The following is a 22,773-nucleotide window of genomic DNA, read 5'->3' on the forward strand; positions in this document are numbered from 1 at the left end:
TCACTGAAAAATCATTCGAATATTTGTACAAACTTCTTCAACGATGCTGACATGGATATTTTCTGTTTAAAGCTAGAAAAAAATAACTGCAAGCGTTCACTTAACCTAATGATATCCAAATATAACGCAAATATAATTAACGAGCTAGAAACTCAAGTATCAGAATTCTTCTCAGGACCATAGTGATTATCGACTGGGAATTGGACCTTACTCCAATTAACTGGGACACTTACAGTATTGATATGAACCCTCAAAACGGGGAGTTATAGGACGGGGCTCTAAGCATGCTATCAAATCCCTCGTTACATCTAGTCGTTAACGAATTCAAAGAACAGCGGGAGGTGCCGTGACATGAACCTTTAACGGAGTTATCCGCTAACATGCATTAAAATTCCGAAAATTTCAAATTTGACAATGACCTAATCAGAGAACATACAGGAAGAATGTAGAGTTTTATATACTTTAGCGAGCATTTACTCCCAAATAGTTGCACATGTTGTGCTTCCAACGAGAGAAGCGATCTTAATATTTTGCGAACTGAAAACAATACCGTAAATTCAAATGAAATCTAAATCAATATCGAATTTTTTTGGCAAATGTACCTATGGGCTATGACAGGAACGAGCTAAATAAAATTTTCTGTGACTCTTAGTCACTAGAAGGTTAGAATCTAATCATGAAAATAAATAAATAAAAATATATAGAAGAGATGGAACGCAGAAAATAAAAGAGGGCACACAAATTTTGTGCGTGCGATTGGTGTGTATTTTCCACTGCTCCCCATTCTGTTGCACAAAGTTTTGAAGTACAATTAAGCCCACATACTCTCAAAAAACAGAAATAACAAACACCTAAGTCCTGTCCGGTCGATATTACGTACATCCAATAATTACACATTTATATATTCGGCAGAAAAAAGAAGAAGACACTGAAAAACCGATTGATTGAAATAATCGGACACATAATGCGAAATGATTACTTTCAAGCAGTATAGACACGTAAAAAATTAAACAAGAATAAAAAGGGCATGCTCTATTTTTTTAATGCCATTACATTCCTTTGGAAAATAAATTAAAGCTAATTACTATGAGCTTCTGAAAACTATTGTAGTGAAAGTTTCGAGGGAGAAACTAAGATAACATGAACAGAATTCGAAATTTGGAAGGAAATTTAAAAATTTTGTAATTTTGAGACAAACTGTCTACGAAAAGTTTATGCATTAAAATAAGATTTATCCTTTCGTCCATGTTATTATCTATTACAAAGGTTGTTTCAATAATGAAAATAAGGTAAAGCTTAAATTTAATTAATTACTAGGAATAAATTTAGGCGAAGATGTGAGTACAATTATTCCCCATCATTTTAAAATTACTTCCAAAATATTAGCATCAAACGAAAGCACTGTACTCGTACGTATTTAATCTGGTATGCATGTACTACTCATGAAGTCGCTCATATTGCAAAATCAAGTTTCACTGCATGGAGAACTAGGCTCTTTCTCAACGTCAGCCATCTAATTTAGATGTGTCGGAATAAAAGAACTTTGCGAGATGAAAAATTTCGCATCGTGCTCCACCGCTTTGAGAGCTCAATCTATAAACCGAGTCGACATGGGTATATTAACTGGAGTGTACCACATCCTTTAATTGAATACGTTGACGAAAGTGTACCGGCATCATTTGAAAAAGCAGCAAGGCTATGAAAATATAAGATTTAACTTAATACTGTCGTGCAGATTGTACGCAACTTGTTAACCATTGTAAAATGAGCGTGTTGTTCATCTCTTTTCATCTTATATTCCCAATCAAAAAAACCTCATCCTTAGAAGAAAATGGAAAAAATGTAAAACAGTGTTGATATAAAAAAATAATGCTTTGATTTTGTTCGTGTGTTGTTGAGATCCAGTGGATAAGGCGTTGATCCTCTGACCGAAGGGGCTGGGATCAATTCTAGGGGATACGTCTGGGTACCCTCAGAGTCACAGGGCTGCATGATTTTTCAGTTACTAGATATTCCTGGGAAACCACAGATGACACAGGGAAAGAAACTGCCCCCTTAACGATGTGTGAATGAATCAAGTTGTTAGGCTAAGTAATGAGTGAGCTCTTCCCTCACCCATCAAGTCAATCTTCGGGCGATAGTAATTACTTGCAAAAAAACGTGTTTAAAATGGGTAATGAAATGAAACAAATTAAAATTTTAAAAAGGAAACTTCAAGGAAAGATAAAAAAATATTTCTGGCCTCCACGTCCATGGCGATTTTTTCTACTGAAATGCATTTAAAGAAATAAACGTCTAACTGCGCAATTCACATGCATATTTTAGGCAATTAAATTATTTGTTTTTTAATTCGCCTACACTCCTTTTATACGACAAGAAACAACATGCCGGCTGCGATAGAGTAAGATAGCAGTAATATTTTAAAAATGAAAATCAAAGTAACTCCTGTTGTAAAACAGAAGGTTGATGCGATACCAGAGGTTAGAGTTCACCTAACGAAGGGATGAATGAATGAATGACCGCCTAATCAACTTCAATTTGATGTGACCGGACAAATAAAAATACTGCCTCATTTCGTAAACCATGAAGTAATAAAACTTTGCTGAAAATTTCTTGGTCGCATTCATTGAAAAACTAAATGCACGAAAACCTGAATTACTAAAACTACTTAATATTAGAATTTATATGTTCAAAATTTCATCCAGCATATATCTTCTGCGATTTTAATGGAATACTATTATTTTCCCTCGTCTAATTCCCATCTTTCTCCAGTCATTTCTGCCCTTCAATTCTGTCTTTTCCTAGCGCTTCGCCCACGGGCATTATCTTATCATTTCCCAAAGTAACACGGTTTAAGTACGCTACAGAGAGATGGCGTTTGGTCACATAAACATTGAGAGTGTTAGATTAATTAGCTGGATATAAAGATTACTGTAATTATAAAAAGGAATGAAGAGTGAATAAATTTGTCCATGAGTTCTAAATTAGTATTATTAAAATAGTGCGTTTATCATAGTATAAACAGAGCCTGTTTTCATTTGAATTGTATGCTTTTACTTATTTTTTCTTAACATGGAAGATATCTTTCAATTATTATAATACTCGTAGCCAACCGTTTTTTTTGAACCGTAATTTTTGAATTTACAGGCTAAACAACGCAAAAACACTAGGTCTCGCTAAGCAAGTACAGCTTGGCACCCCAAAGACAATAAACCCTTCTTCAATTCCGTATTATTTTTACCTCACTTCCGATCTAACATGCATTTTCATTTGCTTTACCTGCCACGAGTACTTAACCTTCTCCCCTTTATCACAGACCACCTTACGTCGATAATTAAAATTCTCTGCATCAACCTTTCCTTCTTCCTTTCAACTATTCCAAAAACTTATCTCTCCTCCCTTGCCATACCTGGTACTTCTTAGTTTGTAATCCTTTCCATCACATCTGACATCTAATATTGCTTCCTTGAGAGCAGAAGCTTCTTTGCCGAACACCTTAGCCTACTTTTTTGTTATTCCCAACTACTCAGACAATATTGGTCAAAACCACTTCCAAAATACGTTAACTGTTATACCTGCCCCAATTTTTTCCTTGAAATTAAAACATTTAGCGATCTCACTACTTTCCTAACTTCTTCAATATATTCAATTTTTTCCTATTTAATCTTCCGAACGTCTCTTCAAAATATACGGAATAAACAAATGTGTCCTGATTTTATTCGATTTTCCGCTCCTTTGGTGAACATATTACTTTTATGCTTTCACTTGTGCATTTTAATTTTCTGAAACTTAACTGATAATTCTCAAAATAATCATTTTTATCAACCTACAGAAAAATAATGCCTTTAATTTCAACTGGCAGATAAAATAAAAAAAAGATCTATTTCTCGAAACAAATATACGTTCTACTAATTATAGAAAATATACCTGAATTCGTAAAACACATAATTCAAGAAAATGTTCACTCAATCATTCAACTATACGGTTAGCATAGCAACACGAGTCCTGTTTTTTCATAGGAAAACACACAAAAACGCTATTTAATTTATAAAAGTGTCAAATATTGAATTACGATGACTAATAGTTGCCTAAAATATCTTAAATAATTATGCAAAGTTTTTGAAATTCCGTATCATTGCAATTTCAATTATAGAAAAATGATCAAGTGTTTAAACAAGTGTTGCGGCCGTATGTTTAATAAAACTGCGGATTTCAAGAAATATAATGTGAGGACTTATTATATTCTACGGAAATCCTCAGAGATGGGCATTACTCTTTTTAAAATAGTAAAGACCAATTACATTTCTCCAATTATGAAATAATAGCAAAAGTTAAGGATTTAAAATGTGGGATTGTGACCAAAGTTACTATTTATTATCGTTTTTTAAACCCGGCATACCGGTCCATCTTATTGCAGACCACTAAACGCTAATGAAGCTAAAAAAGAAGGATGGTAGCTTAGTTTTGTTCTCATTTGAGTTAATTTCGATAAATCCTAATATTTCCCTAAGGTCGCAAAAACACTTGGCTACATCCGATGGCATTCCTACTTGGCAGCGCTGGCTCGCTGAAATACGTATGGTCAATAGTCCCCAATACTAAAGTTCATTGGAATTTGAAAAGACTGTTGACACAGTAGATGATGACAATAGAGGGCATAATGACAATAGATGGCCCAATACAATCATAAATAGGCAGTAATAATGTTGGCAGGTTAGGAGGAATTACCGATCAAACTTATTAGAACAGCTGCCAATGTGTGAACCCCGACAATCTTCTGACCTTAGCTTCAGAGATATTCATGGAAAAAAACCAAGCAAGTGGATGGGTATGGCGGTAAATTTAATTCCCGGGGGAAGTGTGCGTGAGATTTTGGGGAAATTCCTGCTGCTATTTAAGGAATTGGGAGAAAGATAGGTACCACATGCATACAAGGAGTCTGAATGATATTTTATCTTATCTTTATCTTATCTGTTCCTTTATCTCCATTCCTTAAACTCCCTATTCCCTCGTTTGCTTCGTCATAGGATGGGAAGCTTAAAACAAATGAGATTCAAAGCAGAAAACTTGCCCAAGGTCACAATTGGGAAACAACTCTGTCCAAAAGCCAGCAAGTTCTGCTGACGGAGTAGCTGGACAACCTGTCAAATTGCCGTCTACTCTTATAGCTTGGCGCTGGCGAATAATACGAATTAGACAAAAAGTGATCATTATTTGTCAAATGAAACAGTATAATACCGAAATTCATTAAAATAAAATCTTTTATAAGAATTTGTAAACATACTACCTTGATCAAAAATTTCCCGGAATTTATTCAGAAAATTAAAAATACAAGTTTATTCATCTAAATCTATATTGTCCCCTTCAAAGTAATCCCCATCGACTGCAACACACTTATGCCAGCGCTTGATCCAATCCTCGAAACATTTTTTATATTCGGTTTTCGGTATGTCCATCAGTGCTTCCTGCGATTTTTCCATTACTTCCTCTCGGCTGCTAAAACGCGTTCCCCGTAATGGTTTTTTAACTCGATTGAACAGAAAGAAGTCACAGGGAGCCAAATCAGGTGAATTCGGTGGCTGTTGGATGGTATTTGTTGCATTTTTCGTCAAAAAATTACGAATAATGATAGCACTGTGCGACGGTGCGTTATCATGGTGCAAAATGCACGAGTTTTCTGCCCACATTTCTGGTCTCTTTCGGCGAATTGCTTCACGCAAACGTCTCATAACGCCCAAATAATACTCTTTGTTTACTGTCTGGCCTTCTGGCAAAAATTCATGATGCACTACACCGTTGTAATCCATGAAAACCGTCAGCATTGCCTTCTTTTTTGACTGAAAACGACGTGGTTTTTTTGGTCTCGGCTCATTTGGTGAACGCCATTCACTTGCCTGATGTCTGGATTGCGTGTCGTACTCATAAACCCACGTCTCGTCTTCAGTAATGATCCTTTTGATGAATGTGGGATCGGATTCAGCCTCGCAAATCATGTCTTTTGCGACGTCAACACGGTCTCTTTTTTGCATGAAATTGAGGTCTTTTGGCACCAACTTTGCTGCTACACGACGGAAACCCAAATCATTAACCACAATGTCTTAGGCGGATCCATAGGCAATGTTCAAGTCCTCCTGATGGTTAATTTGCGGTTATTGACCAACATTTCTTTTACTTTATCAATTTTTTCACCGACTTTCGATGTCGATGGTCTGCCACTGCGTTCATCATCTTCGATTGACTCACGACCACTTCTGAACCGCTCGTGCCACTGGTAAACGACCGTTTTTTTTAGAGAATCGTTGCCGAAACACTTTTCCAACATTTCCAACGTCCGTGCGCCACTAAATCCGTTTTTTACGCAAAATTTAATACAAGTTCGTTGTTGCAAATTTAAATCCATTTCTGCAATTGTAAAAAATCGCCAACACACACAGAGATAGATGTACTCTTGGCTACGTAACTTTTGCAAATGTCAAGTTATGACACTAAGATTTAAAGGGAATATCAACAACAGATGTACCAATTTAACAAAAAAAAACAGAACTCAAATCGGAACGATGGGAGCGCCACACGGTGGTTATTCCGGGAACTTTTTGATCAAGGTAGTATATCAATCATTATAAATCGCATGATGAATATAATTTTGTGTTTACATGCATGTAGGTATTCCACAATATAAAGACTAAAAGAGCCACTTAAATATTTCACAATTTATTTCTACATAATATTAGTTTGACTGTTAGAGATTTTAGTCTTATTTCATTCGATATATCTCTATCTTTCAAGTGTTATTCTTGTAACAAACAGCCATTTAAGTTACTTAAATTTCCGGATGGTCCTTGACAGGATTTAACCTGACCCAGTTTCCTAATAACCTTGGCTAGGGTTTGGCCTGATCCCATACCAGACATGTTGAACAAGTAGCACTCGAAAGGAATTGAGTGGGGCCCATACCATACCTCGCCTGGAGGCAGATTTGCATGCATGTAGAGTATACGGGTTATTGAGAACGAGGTTTAAAAAGACGAGCGAAACTGGCCGGTAGAAATTAAGGCACAAGCTAGGCAATTCAATGCAAGTGGCATAAAATAAAGTGAAATTCGTTCAGCACTCAATCAAATGCACGAGATGACAAAAGTAGTGCCTATTCAACCATGAGATTTTTCAACCCAAAATAAATTGCATTATCTATCTCATGAAAGGCTCCCTCCGCGCACTAAAGAACGGTCGAATCAGTTGATTAATTCATCCTTCCTAGTGTGGAAATAAAATTATCACATTGGAATTCCAAGTAAGAAACATTTCAGTAAAAAAATTGCACCAAAAGACAAGTTGGATGGATGCTGTCAATCGATCCTTCTCTGCCAAATTAAAATAATGGCTTTGTAATTGAATTTATGGTGGTATTAAAAAATTCGCAAATGGAAAACTATAATTACGAATAATTCTGGAAACCTAATGACCAGAGAGAGAAGCTTACCATAGGCTGATAATGTCATAGTTTTATATAAGATCAGTGTAAAATAAATTCAGATTTTCCACTGTCAGGCAGGACAACTTACACGGCCATGTTTAAGGAAGTTTAATTATGCGACAATTCCTTCACTTCTTTTATACTTTGCTACCAGACATATCGTATTATTTTCTCTCTCTGAGAAACCACAACCAGCAAAGAAATTACGCACCTAGATTTAATAATATCTTGTTATGATTCACTTTGCTGAGGATATTAATCAATATCCTACCTTACAGATTAACTAAACAGCTGCAATAGGATGACAACTAGGAAATTGTCACCAGTGCTCAATTAAATAGGAATAAAATTATGTTGGTAAAAATTGAAACGTTTTGGAAAATATTTAAAAACGTTGACACTTTATACCATATGCAACAATAAATATTGGAAAACGTAAGATAATGAAAAGGAAAAATCGCTTTTCAAAGAATCAATCTAAGATAAATCAAAAAATACTATTTGAACCGGGGAGGATTCAGGAGAGATAAAAGACATACGTATACACACCGGATGCATACGGCAAAAACAATAGGACAGCATGTTTCGACAGAAAGATAATAGACGAGAATATCTCATGTCCAGAGTCCCTCGATGCCAAGTTAGAATAAACGTTAAGATAATTGAAAGTGGGATTGGAAAATATTCCCGCAGAACTACTATAAAGTTTAGGAATATTGGGAAAAAGACTTTTTATGGACTAATTCGTAGCTTCTTTGAGAGAGGAATTTTGCCGGCAGTTAGATCAGTGTCGAGCTGCGTCCAGACTCGTCATTTAAGCGGCTTAATTGATCGATTTAGAAAGGAAGCCATCTTGAAGGGTGTCCAAAGTCGTTAGGCACCGAGAGGGCGCAAATTTAGGCACCTATTTTGGCCCCCGGATTGAGGACACAAAAAATGTATCCTAAAAACTCCATGTCACAACCTCATAATTGCTATCGCTAGAAGCGAACAACTAGCAGATGAATAATCACCATGGTGAGAGTACTTTATATGGTCACAATAACATTGTTTATCTCTTAGAGAAAGTACAATTTTTCGAAAACATGACACAGTGCGCCATTTAGCGAAACATCTGGCGACTAAAACAAGATGTGTTCTGTTTGCTTACCTTAAGTCGTTACGCAGGAGCAGTGGTACCTCTCTTAACCTGTTCATCGCCGCGCGCAGTTGCCTTTTCACTAGGTGCCCAGCAACTAGGAACCTAAAATCATGCTCTCTAATGCCTAACGAGCAGCTTTAGAGTTCCGAAAAAGTGAAAGGCAGCCATCTGTGAGAAATACAGAACAATCGTTTGATTTCTTAAACTATTAAAGTGGTTCTTGGGATCAATAATAAAAAGGTGAGCATTGCACCAGATAAATAGTCAGGGGATTATGGATTTGGGCTCAGAAAGGAAAAAGGCAAGTGACTTATCCAAGTAGTAATTATGTCAATAATGGAGAAGAACATCTAATACAATCAGGTCGTACTTATAATTCTATTTCGTAAATTACGAAAAAGCATTTGATAGAGTGCATTGGGTAGTATGAATCAATTTATTTCGGAAGTATATCGGAGTATATACTTCTATAGGAGTATATTTGAGGGATAGGAGACTTATCCGCAACCTACACATGTCTCAGACTGCTCATGAGCGAAGAAGGAACGGAGAGTCCGGATGGGCAGTGTTAAGAAGAGGTGGAGGCAGGGATGTCTATTATCATTGGTTCTGTTCAACGTATGTGTGGAGGAAATTATTGAAGGGGGATGTGAAGAACTGGAGATATGAATGAAAGTTGGTAAGGAATACATAAAATCAGTTAGATTTGCTAACGACGACGAGTTGCCAGTATTGCTGAGTGAATTGGAAATTGAATGCGATAGCTATAGGATGGGATTGAATGGAGGAAGGAGGTATTCGGTATTGAAGAGAGACTTACTGTAGTGTGCGATGTCAGTTTTTGTATTTCATTAGGATAGGCAAGTAAATGTATTGCTGAACATATGTATAGACCTTCCAGCCAAAGTCTATCTTTACTGGTAAAATACCAATATTAATATTTGAACAAATGCTTTTCGACGAATATCACGTCGCTCTTTCAATGTTAACATTTGAATGGCTCAGGTGGGTGAATATGAGATGAAAACAATATTTCTTTGATTTGGAGACCTTTAGGACATAGATGAAAAGTTTGGAGATTGTATACCACGGAAATTACAACAAAGAACAAGATAGGCATGCTTGGTATGATAGATGCACAAGGAAGAGAAAAAAGAACTTCAAACATAAGCTTCTGCATTTAAGTTGCAAATTTTACAGATGCATCATTATTTTTATGAAAATAGCTTTAGATAAAGTCTTTAAGCACTAGATTGAAAAAGGTAAATAAATATTCATAACAAATAGCCTGACTAATTAACTTATAAAAAACTATATCCTAAGCCTGCAAGACCAAAACTATATAGAGACAATGATTTGATAATCATTACCATGCAGTAAAAATGTGACAACCCCAAACGAATAATGAAATTACATTTCTGTTTGGGAAATGAATAATGAATGAAGGAAGGAGCTTAAAATAAAGTTCTTGACCGGTAAGAGAAGTACAAAGAGGGAAGGATTGAATTCTCTTGAGGGATTTACATTTTTGAGTGCTACGGCAATGCGTTAATCAATATTAATTTCAAAGAAAGTCAAAGGTTAGTGAAAAATTAAATTCGTGAAAAAATGTTATGGGAAAAATTTATTTCTTAGCCTACTTGAAAGCGAGAAATTCATGCACTATGAAAATTGAAGTTTTTTTGGCAAAAATTCTTTTCGATTTCCTTTGGAATGATTCATTAATTCGTATATATATGTAATAGATTTTTTATTTAAAAGTATTTCAAATGAGTTTTTTTGAGATTAAATTTTTCCTCAAAGAAAATATCATCACAAATTAAACTAAAATTTATATATGATATTGCATGTTAAGTCATCAAAATCAACAGTTAAGAAAATCACATTTTTTTGTTTCGGAAAATTTCTAGGAAATTGGAAAATTTGCAGTATTTGCAAAAAGTTTGCAGTATTTGCATGTTTTGTTATTAACACATAGATTAGTAAATATCTCCCATTTTGATAATCTCACATTACGTGCCCTCGATTACAAACAAATTATTTGGAATTACGATTTTTTAGCAAATGATTTAGTAAAATTTCAATAAATAATTTTCTGCCAAAAGGGAATGTCTTTTTTTTAACCTGGTGGCGGAATTTATATTCAATTATATCACTAAAACTATATTAAAATATATAAAGGTCAAGTGACGTATCCATTTTTTGTTACAGCAATTCAATAAAGCATGGTACTACGCATCTACACTACACCCAAGTGTATTTAACGACGCTGGACAGGAGCAGTTTAATGGCTATACGTTATTGGATAGATAATTGGCTTTCGCTTGAAGGAAAGGTTTTACAAAAATGAGGTATTGCTTCTCAGATCAGAAAAAAGAATGAAAACTATTTAATGGATTGAAGCCTATGAAAAGTAAGCTCTTCAACAAGAATAAGAATGAATGAATGAGAATAGATCAATGGATTTAATCGATGACGGGAGGTCAAAGGATTTAATTAGCAGGTTATTAGAGTAATATTAATATGCTCTTTCAAAAAATAACATGGCATCACTGTTTGACAGAAGTTTAATAGGTACGTAATTCAACATCATTCACAAAAGATGAAAGTAATTTCGTAGGTATATTTCCGAAGGCAGGTTATGGAGTAAAGACTATGAAGAATAAGCAATTTTGGAACGGGAATGGATTAGTTGTCGACGTGTGTTATGTTATGATAATTTGATCGATATGCATGTCTTATTTTTAATATGTATAACCATGTATTGGCATGTTTGTTTTTGTAATTTCGTATCCTTCACGTGAACGAAAAAGAATAAACGACTTTGGTTTACTAAGAGACAGAGCGCTTGCGGTCAAGAATGAACAAGAATTTTGACGTGGGTAAAAGTCAAGTCCAACGCTTGAAGAAATGAATGACAAGAAAAGGAGAAAAGGGTGAAAGTAAACCCGACAACCATCTGACAATCCCGAGTGTGGGAAAAAATTAACTTGGAAAAACGCCTGATTTGGAGCATTCACTGACGCTTCAAGGGAATGAGGAGAGGGGAATAGGACAAGCGGGAAACAGAAAAATAATGTTTTAAATGTGGATTAGAACGGAAAGACAACGGGAAAATGATTTCGGCACACCTTGTCAAACTGAGTGGCAACTTGGGAGATTGAACGACGGAGGATTAAAATCCAGCATTAATGGACGATCAAAATGAATCCGGTTTAAAATGAATTCTAAAAATGAGATGAGGGAATTTGGGAAAAACGGGAGTAAAAGAAATTATATTGGCGAGCATATCGAATCAAACGGGATATAAATATTTCCAAATATGTAGATTCTTTTGATAACTCCGCACACACGATGGAAAGCAATAAACCTACTCGGGATGATTTATCAAATAGGTTACATGATATCGGAAACTCTTATACCTAATTCAAGTATGATTTTTTTAAATTCTTAATCAAATTAGCCTCGGGTAATCAATATATTTATCATATAATTATGCTGAGCACACAAAATACTAATATAATCCACGCACTCCTTAGACTGTGAACTTTGCCTAAAATGCTACACTCATATTATAAACTCCGGCCAAACCTATTTAATTAGCCAAATTTACTAAAATAAAATTAAGTCAACCACTGACTTAACTCGGCAATCTTAATCTGAACTACACCTTTTTCTTCTAAGTCAAGTCATTAATTCCTCTTAAAACTTGTTTCATTTACCATTCACTTTTTAACCTAGTTTTATCAAACTGACAATCATTAAATGAGTTCGTATTTCCTTTGGGGATTGGGAAATGATTCAAGATCTTATAAAATTGCGAATAACAACTCGGACGTTTATTCTTCCTTTATTTCTTATTTAAAACATTTCCTTACTCTGTTTCTCGTTAGGAAGCTACAATAACGAGCGAATTTGCATGGTCATTAAATGGTATCATTAGTACCTTGCTTCTATTTTCCATTAAACGACGGAGGCGGCGAGTAAGGTAGCGGATGGGATACTCGACCGTTGAAGGCCTTTTTTAGGATAGTTGGTCAATACGTAGGTCTTTTAATGGGTAGCTAATACAGTCGCCACAGCATTTCGGAGAGAGATTCAAATAAGTTTCAAAATAACTTGAATCGCAGATTCAATTCTGCTACTGCTTATGAATGCTATAAAAATTCCAACGGGAAAACGAATGGAAAACAAAACCAACACGAGAAAAAAATTGCAGCAATCAGCAAAGTGCATCATGTAAGGGAAAACCCTCTCTGCACTCGTGGTGGACAAGTTAAATCAAAAAGAAAGGAAGTGCAGGTCGAGAAGCGGTTGAGCGTAATGCTAATAAACTGCATCAGTATTAAAAATAAAAGAGCCGAGGTCAGACATATATTCCAAAGTTTGGCTACGGATATAGTTAGGCGAACGGAGAGCTGGCTTGCGGAGGATGTTAACAACGGTGAAGTTTTCCCTTCAGGCTACAGTATATCGTATACAGGCGGAGGAGTATTCATTGCCATCAAAAAATAATTGAAAAATCATATGCAAACATTTGATGACTAGATTGAGAGCTTTTGGTCCGCAATAGAGAGAAATAACCAGAAAAACATACAATTGGAAACCGCGATTCATGTGAGCCTACCCTTGATATACTCGTACTAACTGCCAACACAATGCGCCAAATAATAAAAACACCAACTACAGGCAACAGCATTCTAGATCTTTGCTTCATAAGCCATCCCGAAATGGTCACATATTATATGGGACGGAAGGTATAAGTGACTACTGAGTAATTGTAATCGAATTATCTGTTTCGGTAAACATAATTGTAAAACCCGTAAGAAAGGTATAAAAATTCGAGAAGGGTAATTTCAAGGATTTTTTCTTGTATCTAATCAAAAGCCTACAATTACTCATTGCTAAAACGCACAATACTGGGGCCTGAGACTTCATGTAAGCATTTTTTGGATTTGATTAGACACGGTATAGAGACATATATCCGTACCAAAAATTAAAACAATGGTAACGAACCATGATGGCACAACAGGGAGGTTTATAGGTCTTAAAGGCAGATATTTAAGGAAATTGCACTCAAGATACAAAAAACTATGCAAAACAGCCTGGGAACGCCTTCTAAAAGTGCACGAAGAAAATACATTACACATATTAGGGAAACAAAGAAAATATGGACCCTAGAAAATATTAAAAGAAAGTTTTTGTGCGGTTACTTGAATAATGACCCTTAGGTTTTTTGCTCATACTTCAGGGAATTGCTGGGAAAACGTCTAACCATAGATTCCCGCAAAGGCAGAAGTAGGAAAATATTTAAATATAAATATACATAAATGTATGCACGCACAACACCCAAAAACTCTTTTAAATGATTCATTTCAAAGGGCGTACGACAAATGAAAGAAACCCAGTGAAGTCCACGTCACATCTATCGTAAAGATTGATGAAGTTAGAATTACGCATCTAGTTATCACGAAATAACTCCACATTAAGAGCAATAAATCACCCGGATCAGAAAATATTCTTACAAAGGTACTGAAAGATCTCGCACCCATAATTGCACCTTTTTTATAATACATGTTCAACAAACCGAATTCAGAAGGTGTTGTTCCCTTGAATTGGAAAATAGCCAACATAACACCTATTTTTAAAAGCGGATATTAACAAGACCCCAGTAATTACCAACTAATATCGTTAACCTCCCTCTCCTGTAAAGTTATAGAACACTTTATAGTTAGTAAGGTCATGAAATTCCCCCTCACTCACGACCGACCATCCAGCTGACAACATGGATTCAAAATTAAGAGATCATGTGAAACGCAGTTGGGATTTTTTAAAACTGTGATTCTACAATTGGGGGGACAGATATAAACCAGTAAATGCGATGTTCTTGGATTTCATAAAGGCCTTTGATAAAGTCTCACTTGTTTAACTGATTCACAAGTTGAAATGGTATGGAATAAACGACAAAGTAATAAACTGGACTCGGGTGCTCCATACTGACCGCGAAAAAAAGTTAGTAATGGATGGTTGAAGCTCTAATTATGTGCAAGTAACATCCAGCGTCCCACAGGTTTGCGCCAAAAGACCGCTACCATTTATCATTTACTACAATACACGTGTAATACTGATATTACCCTAAAAATAAAAAGGAGCATTAGACCCTTGCTGAAAACACTGCAATCTACAGGAAAACAGCGAATGACGTAGAATGCCCCCCCGCCACACGCCCTTGCGGCGGCTTGCGGGGTATTATGTAGATGTAGATGAATGTGAATCACTAAAAACTGGCTTAAACAACATTAAAAAATGATGTGAAGAATGGGAGCTGGAATTAAATACGAAAAAATGTACAACTATTTCTTAAACAACAGAAAATACACCAAACTTCACCTACTTACACACACTCGGCGGTGTTCGCATGAGCGTTGCGGATGAAGTAAAATACTTGGGAGTCACCATTGCATCGGATATTTCTTGGGGAAAACATATATGCACTACTTGTGGAGGGGCACTAAAAAAGCTGGCACTCATCAAACGTATAATCGGAAGGTCTATCGACGAAAAAGTGAAGGAAACGTGCTTTTTTTCTTTAGCAAGACCTCACATTGAGTATATGGTGAGCGTTTGGGATCCATTAAAAAAAACATTTATTACAGAATTGAAGAGGGTGCAGAGAAAGGCCGCTAGGTTCGTACCAAAGGAAACAAAGCGTCACACATTTAATGCAGAATCCGGGGTGGGAACCTTTAGATATGCGAAGAATCAGGGTGACTTATTTCAATTCAGGGATTGAGCAGGGATTAAACTTATTACAAAGATATAATGCGTGTGGTTTTGCATCCGACATTGGAGATATAATTAGACACCCTAATTACATTGGCAGGGTCGATACTATCACAAAATTAAAGAGACTGTCACACTGTCACTAGATTCAAGTATTATTTTATCCCACAAACTATTCGCGACAACAAAAAAAGAGGGAACAAATAAAAAAATAATCGGTTAAATTCTCACTAAACACTCTCCAAGTCTTGCGTCCGAACGCCCCCTGCCATGCGCCCATGTGCTGGGTGGCATGTAGGTGAATGGAGATAATGCATAAAGATATAGAGGGAATACATGAATCGCGCTCCTAGCCACATGTCCTTGCAACGATGTACATTAATTTGTTAACATGATTTCTATAGTCTCATATAATACTCCTAATCATCACGTCGGCTTATTTCCAAAGTCTGTCATAAAATCTGGTCTGTAAACTAACATGGAAGGCTAGTTAGGGGGAAACTCTACTACAAATACTATAGTCACTAATATAATTATCATTAACAATAAAGTTCCGCCCATAACACTTAATTGCAGAGAAAGTGTTTTGTCTTGAAGGGTTTCATGAAGATTGATGAATATTTCTCCCCCTGCTCTTAAATGCATAATCAGCAAGCAAATATAAGTTACATTAGAAAAACTATCATTAGTTATGCATTGGAAAAGTTCTAACTTATTTCTTAAATTTGGGTTCAGAGATAATATCCTGCAGGAAGAAGTATTTAAGTGACCCAACATTCAATTCGCTGATCGATCTCGTTTGTTTATTATCGATAAACTGTTAAAAAACAGAAATAAATTAAAAATATAATTACACTAAAATTTTCTAAATTTTGCTATGGGCGGAATAAAGCTAGATTTTCAACAAACCTAGTGTTACAAAAAGCAGAGAAAAAATAACTGAAGGGATTTGAAATTCCTAAAATATTAGTTTGCTTAGGGTTTTCAAAGCCTGAAAGATCTCTTTTTCAAATTCATGTAATTAAATTGAATACTATTAAACCTTACCTTATTATACTGTTTTTATAAATCTGTCACCTCTTTTTTTTAATTCATAAAATATCTAGAACTACACGTAACCCGATGGATCCTAAATGCCTGCGGTATATTTCACTTGCGGTGTTGCTAACGTAAAATACCACAAGCGAAATTAATGTGAAATAAAATTCAACAATGACATTTTATTCACTACAGTTTTAATGGAATTTTAATTTTTAGCTGCTGCAAATAAAAAAAATAAGCACACATTAACGAGTGGGTATGGATCAATGGTCGAATTCAATTCAATTGAACGGAATAAGCTACCTTGATGAAAGTCAAATGAAGCCAGGAACCGGCACCGGACCTTTTAATTAAAATAGTTTTATGCATTGCCAAACTGAGCAAGCAGTTTCCATTTCGCACACTCACCCTGAGTTGCATCTGTCAGTAAATTGTGTGCATCCATTCAGGGTCTGCAGAGCACTAGGGAGGAGAGAAGTTTCTGCCGAATGTTCACTGCAACGGCGAGTCGATTAGGTGAGAATGGAAAACTTTTCGCGGGGGGGGAGGCGTTCGAAGGGAGACAGAGGAGAGCGGAGAATTTCAGTGTACAGTTCCTCGAGCGGTATAATTGATCGAAATTCCCAGGGATGAAAAAAAAACGTCCGAATCAACTGCCTCGGGAATGCCAAGTTCCAGAGGAAAAAAAGTTGTTGCCCTCTCTTCCCAGCGTTCGGAGGCCACAAACCCAGAGCGGCAACAGCCTTCGCTGCCAGACGCCCAAAAACTAGCATCCGGTAAAGCTACGAGGCTTTGGTCGAACGCTCGCTCAAACACCTGCTCAATGTAAACGCAATTGTTTGCGACGGAACCCTAGCCGACCTAATTATAACCTGTACTCATCCGGTATGATTTCCAACTGGATATGAAACGGCTGCCTCCATACCCGAAGTTACGGAGTCAATATTAATTAGTCCCGTTTCAACATCTCATTTTGATAATTGTTTCAAAAAAACTCCCATTGGTAAATCTGTAAGGATATTAAAAAATAGCTTTCCTCAAAATATCAAAAATTCACCGATAATAAATTCTCCTTTTCAATCCACGTTAAAAAAACACAAAAAAATGATCTTGACGAATTGAAAAACAACTATCATGGTAGAAATTAATAATTTGAGATTTATTACATCTTTCCCCAGCACATGTCCCACTTTGAAGTGTTTTCTTTGTTTTTTTTCGATTCGGTGCAAGTTTCACATTTGCTCCTTAAGATACAGTAAAAACACATTCACTGTTTGAATGCTTCCGCAGGAAAAACATGCATGCATTTAAAAAGAGTAGAAAATATTTTCCACATATTTTCATTCTAATTTAGATATATACCGACTTTATCACGATAATTGGTCAATCACTTAGCATGTTTCAGGTGAATCAATCAATGCATTACCATATTGTAACTGTGATAAAGTCATATGATATATATGGTCCTAAGATATATTTTGAACCATGTTAATTTACTTTTAATTATATTAAAAACAATCCATTTCCCTTATCGTTCACAAATGCATGCTTTACTTCCGTTTTCTCCCTCTCTGAGAGTATTACTTCTTAGGAACATATCCTAATCACTATTTGGACAGCGCTCCAGGGAAAATGAGTAACCATTCTTACTCCAAATGACTGTCTCATCTAATAATCACCCAAAAATTCCTTGTTTTATGAAATGCCCCGGACTGATGTAAAATATCCATCGAGGGTGAAGGATTGACCTGTAGATAAAGAATTACGCCAGCGAAATGAAGCATGTTTACTCGAAGAAGTAATTACGATAATAAACAATTGTTAAAAGTAATCGTATGGTGAAATCAAATGGACACACATCTAACAAAATCCTCTGCAATACCGCTGTTTCATGAGTAGCTGCTACCAAGCAATTGGAGACGCAAATAGTTCGAATATATGAGCTGCCCTCTTAGGTATGGGTGAAGTTAGAGACCAAAATTTCCATTTCTTTGCACTGAGAGTACGGTAGAAAATAAATTAATATGTCTGATGGTTATTCACAACCAGTTATTTGCTGGTTTATCATCCAATGGCCGAAGAGTAGGAACTCGCCAATTTCCCTCATTCAATGACGGGGTACCTCGGAGGGCTGCTACAAAATAATCCCTAAGTTGATAGCCCACAATGATGACGCACTCCTTGGGGCAAACAAAGTGATTCCGTCAATAAATACGAATGTCGACAACATGACCACCCTTCAGACTCTGGGGGTAAGCCAACTTACTCGTTGATGTGGAGCTTTGCCCAAGTTTGCATTATAAATAAACACTATCGAGGTTCATGATGTTTAACGGCAAGTGGGCGATTACATTGCGGAGGGTGACTTGTATTACCGACTCAGATCCCAGATAGGATCTAGTCACAGAATTTACTAGGAACGGAAAAGGTACGAATGTTTGTATCACCAACAGATAGGTAGTTGGAAAGTATCTTGTGTGTTTCAAACGAATGTTTAAATAATAATATTCATTTACAATAAACCCTTTTTTCCCAAGAAATGAAATTTATTGTGCCTTAAGCGATGCAGTTAAAAACACCAATAAATCGATAAAATAAATGCAATATGGCGCAGAGTTGACCGTAAGTTTACATCAATTGCTGTGAATTTATTTACTGATAAACTAGGTTAAATCTATTAATCATCTTAATAATTGATGGAATTAAAATTTTACGCCAAAGACAATCTATACGACAATACAAAATGCATTAAAAATGTAGCATTTTATAACGAGATATATTTAAAATACTCGCACTTATTTATTGGAACATTAGTCTTCGTATAACAATCTGAAATAAAAATTCATACTTGAATTATATGGTTAAAATATACCCACGACAGGATTTGTAACTCAATACTATAGAGGTTTAGATCTCTGTCATAATGTCTTCAGGTGACAGGCAAATGAAAAATGAAATGCTCAAAATAACATTCACATTAAATGATATGAGTGAATACAAGTCATTTCATATCAAATAATTTTGCTTCATTTACAGTTCTTAAATTTGGCAGATAAAAGGGAATATTGAACTCTAAATTTGTCTGAATATCGAACATATTTGTAAAAAATATATAATTTCCAGTATAAAGTAACTTTATTTTTAAACAAAATTAGCTGATGAGACAGGTTTTCTTTTCAAAATGTAAAGTTGGATTGAGTTCAGTAACGTTTCCACTTCACAAAATTAAATAAAAACAGCCTTGATAACCAATTTTTATAAAATATGTTTTTTTAACCATTTAAAATATACTTGTATTTATATATATTTCATATATGAGGAAAACGTTTCCAGCAAAGCATAAGATTACTGGCGAAATTCTTTTCCTCCTAAATTTTCAGCTTAAACTCGCATTATAATAAACCCTAACCTTATACTTTTCTCCTGAATGTGAAGGATAAGTTTTCACGATAAATTTATACATTCAATTCATGCATCCACTTTTTTAGAGAAAACGTTAATCCTCCCTTTACTACGCATGCTGAAAGCAAATAGTGAGCGTATAAGATGGAACTTATGTAGAAACAAGCTATAGAGGACCATTTTTGTTTCTTGCACCATTGAAAAAACTTGAGGGTTGAAGTCAGGGCAAGCATTTCTGGGCACCTTCCGCTCCACCCAAGACGTGTGCTTCATTACTGGCACAGGGAAAGGAACTGGTCCCCTTATCCTGATGTGTGAATTTCATATGCCGTCGATCGATACCGATCTTGGGTTGTTGATTACTCTGTCAATGATTTGTGTGTATATAAATAAATTATCCACATGGAGGAATGAATTTGTTCGACACTGGCGGGTTTTCGTGTTTGAATGTGTGTGTGTATATATACTGGCTGATCCGGCGAACTTCGTACCGCCTGACAATCAATGAACAGTTTAGTTTCACCATTTTTAATGCAAGAACGGGTGTACCGATTTTAATCCTTTTGACTTGCTTTAATAATATAAGGAAAAATATCAATGAAAATACAAAAATAAGTGTGACAATGGCTTATCAGATAGATAGTTTTTTGTTCAATCAACGTATCCATTCGTGTTTATACTCTTGTGTCAAGCACCTTCCAATAAACCACATTTTTTTTATCAGGCTCAAGAACAAACAAAGCGGGTGGTTAAACAACACGTGAACATGCCACATATATTTGACCATGAGAAAAACATGGGTTTTCTAGATTCAGACCACAAACACTCAACGATTGGCCTTGTGATTGGTTAATCATCATCGCGAATGCAACACAAATTGGGAATTGAATTCGCTTAAACTCAAAGGGTATATCGCGTGGGATCATGGGAATCTTCGGAATAAGAACTTCCTCATCTTTGAATTTTCCTTTGAATATAGTCGCGAGAATCACATTTATCATTAGTTTTTTTATCACCAAACGCGTTCCATTGCATAGTTTTCGTTGGTTAAGGTTCCGAAGCATCATGACAACCGAGCAAACCTTCAGCTGTAAATTACGCGGTGGTAAGCCAGGCACATCCAAGGACATTACAAATTCAGGTGGATAGTTGGTGACTTCATCTTCGTTTGTAACAAAGTCAATAGATATGAATGAATGCAGAGTACCAACGATTTCATTCTGAATTACGAAGTTCAAGTCATCTACATATTTGTTCTTAGCCGCCAAAATTGCTGGCTCACTCAAACATTAGTGATTTTTGTGGTTATCAATGATGTTTGAGAACACTTTGTTCATGAGCTCACCTTTCGATGAAACAAAATTGCAAAAATTCCGAGGAAATAAAATCAATCCGCTCGATTCGTCGACAGGAACAGGGCCATTACGGACAGTCAACTATTGCTTGGAGAAATCTCAGCAGAGTATCTGGATCGTTTAACAATGCAACTCTCATGTTTGTTGCCATTTGAAGTTTCTTCATACTAGCGATACGCTACGATATTTTAGGATACGATATTTCACGATACGACAATTTACAATACGATACTTTTACGATATGATAATGGTTATTCTGTTTTTCTGAACTGAGACGAATCCAAAAAAAATAAATTTAATTAAAATCGGTACAGCCGTTCTTGAGTTATAAACGGTGAAGGCAACACGATTTACGACTTTGTTATATATATATTGTCGTGTCCCCTCGAGGGCAGCGCGACAAGGGACGTCTCAGAAAAGGATCTTGACTAACGCTGAGGAATTTCCGGACGACGAAGGTGGTCCAATTGGCGAGTTGGTACGGTGAAATAAAAGAGACGGGGTCTTTCGCTAGGAGTTTGTATTTACACAAGAGCGACTCCGGCGTGAGTATCTCGTCCTGCGGCGAACCCCGGGTCAATCGGCGAGTCTCCGCTTCCACGGCTCTCGGCTCCCCCCCCCCCGACGCGTACACGGCCCCTCGACGAAAGACCCGGAATGAAGGTTCCGCGGGGTTTTTATTTGATCGCGGCATCCGGTCGCGCCCCGGATTCAGCATTTTACTGCGCTTCATTCCCATATTTAGTCATATTCGCGAGCTGCGTTCGCATGCTTGCCCCCTCCTCCCTCGAGGCGACGCAAGCACCCGAGTGACAGGTAAGCAGTGGGAAAATTCCAATATGCGAATTGCGCAGCACACGAATAGACCTCCACGCGAAAGAGAATTGAGCCACGTCGGGGAAATTAACCCGGGACATAACATTACCCCCCCCTCAAAACTTCGGCCTCCGGACGAAGCCTTGAGAGGTATCCGCTGAAGCTTCTCTCATCTCTAGCCGAAGACGCGAGTTCACCGCTTTTGCCGGAGAATACAATGTTCATCACAAATACAATAAGGTTCAAATACAATTTTCATCACAAATACAATAAGGTTCAAATACAACTTTCATCACAAATACAATAAGCCCTAAGTTCATCTCTAACAAAACCAAGAACAAATGAAACATAGAAGCACTCTTAGTCTAGGAAACAGTAACACACCAAACAGTAAAAACACATCGATACAAAATGCTGAAACTACAGAGTTCACTTGAATCTTATACGTGTCCTTCACCTACTGAAAATGCCATTAACCCTCAAAAACACTAGTAAAAATCATCTGAAAATACCATTATGTGTCTCTCCTTATGTCTATTGGTTGCATCGCCAAATATTGATCTTCAACAAGGCCGTCACTACCGTCAACGTTTTCATACAGAGTGGGTAATGCCACTTTGGGGATTCGGGAATTAGGTGGTGGGATGGGTGCCCTAGTCTCGGGTGGTTTTCGAAAGTGCACTGTCGGGCCACAGTCCCCGACCTGCAACTGAGTACTTTCCTGGCGCGTACGCTCCCAGGGGCGTTCAACTGTCTGGAAG

Source organism: Hetaerina americana, unplaced genomic scaffold (assembly GCF_022747635.1).
Source record: "Hetaerina americana unplaced genomic scaffold, ioHetAmer1.1.p SCAF_6, whole genome shotgun sequence".
In the NCBI taxonomy this organism is placed as follows: Eukaryota; Metazoa; Arthropoda; class Insecta; order Odonata; family Calopterygidae; genus Hetaerina; species Hetaerina americana.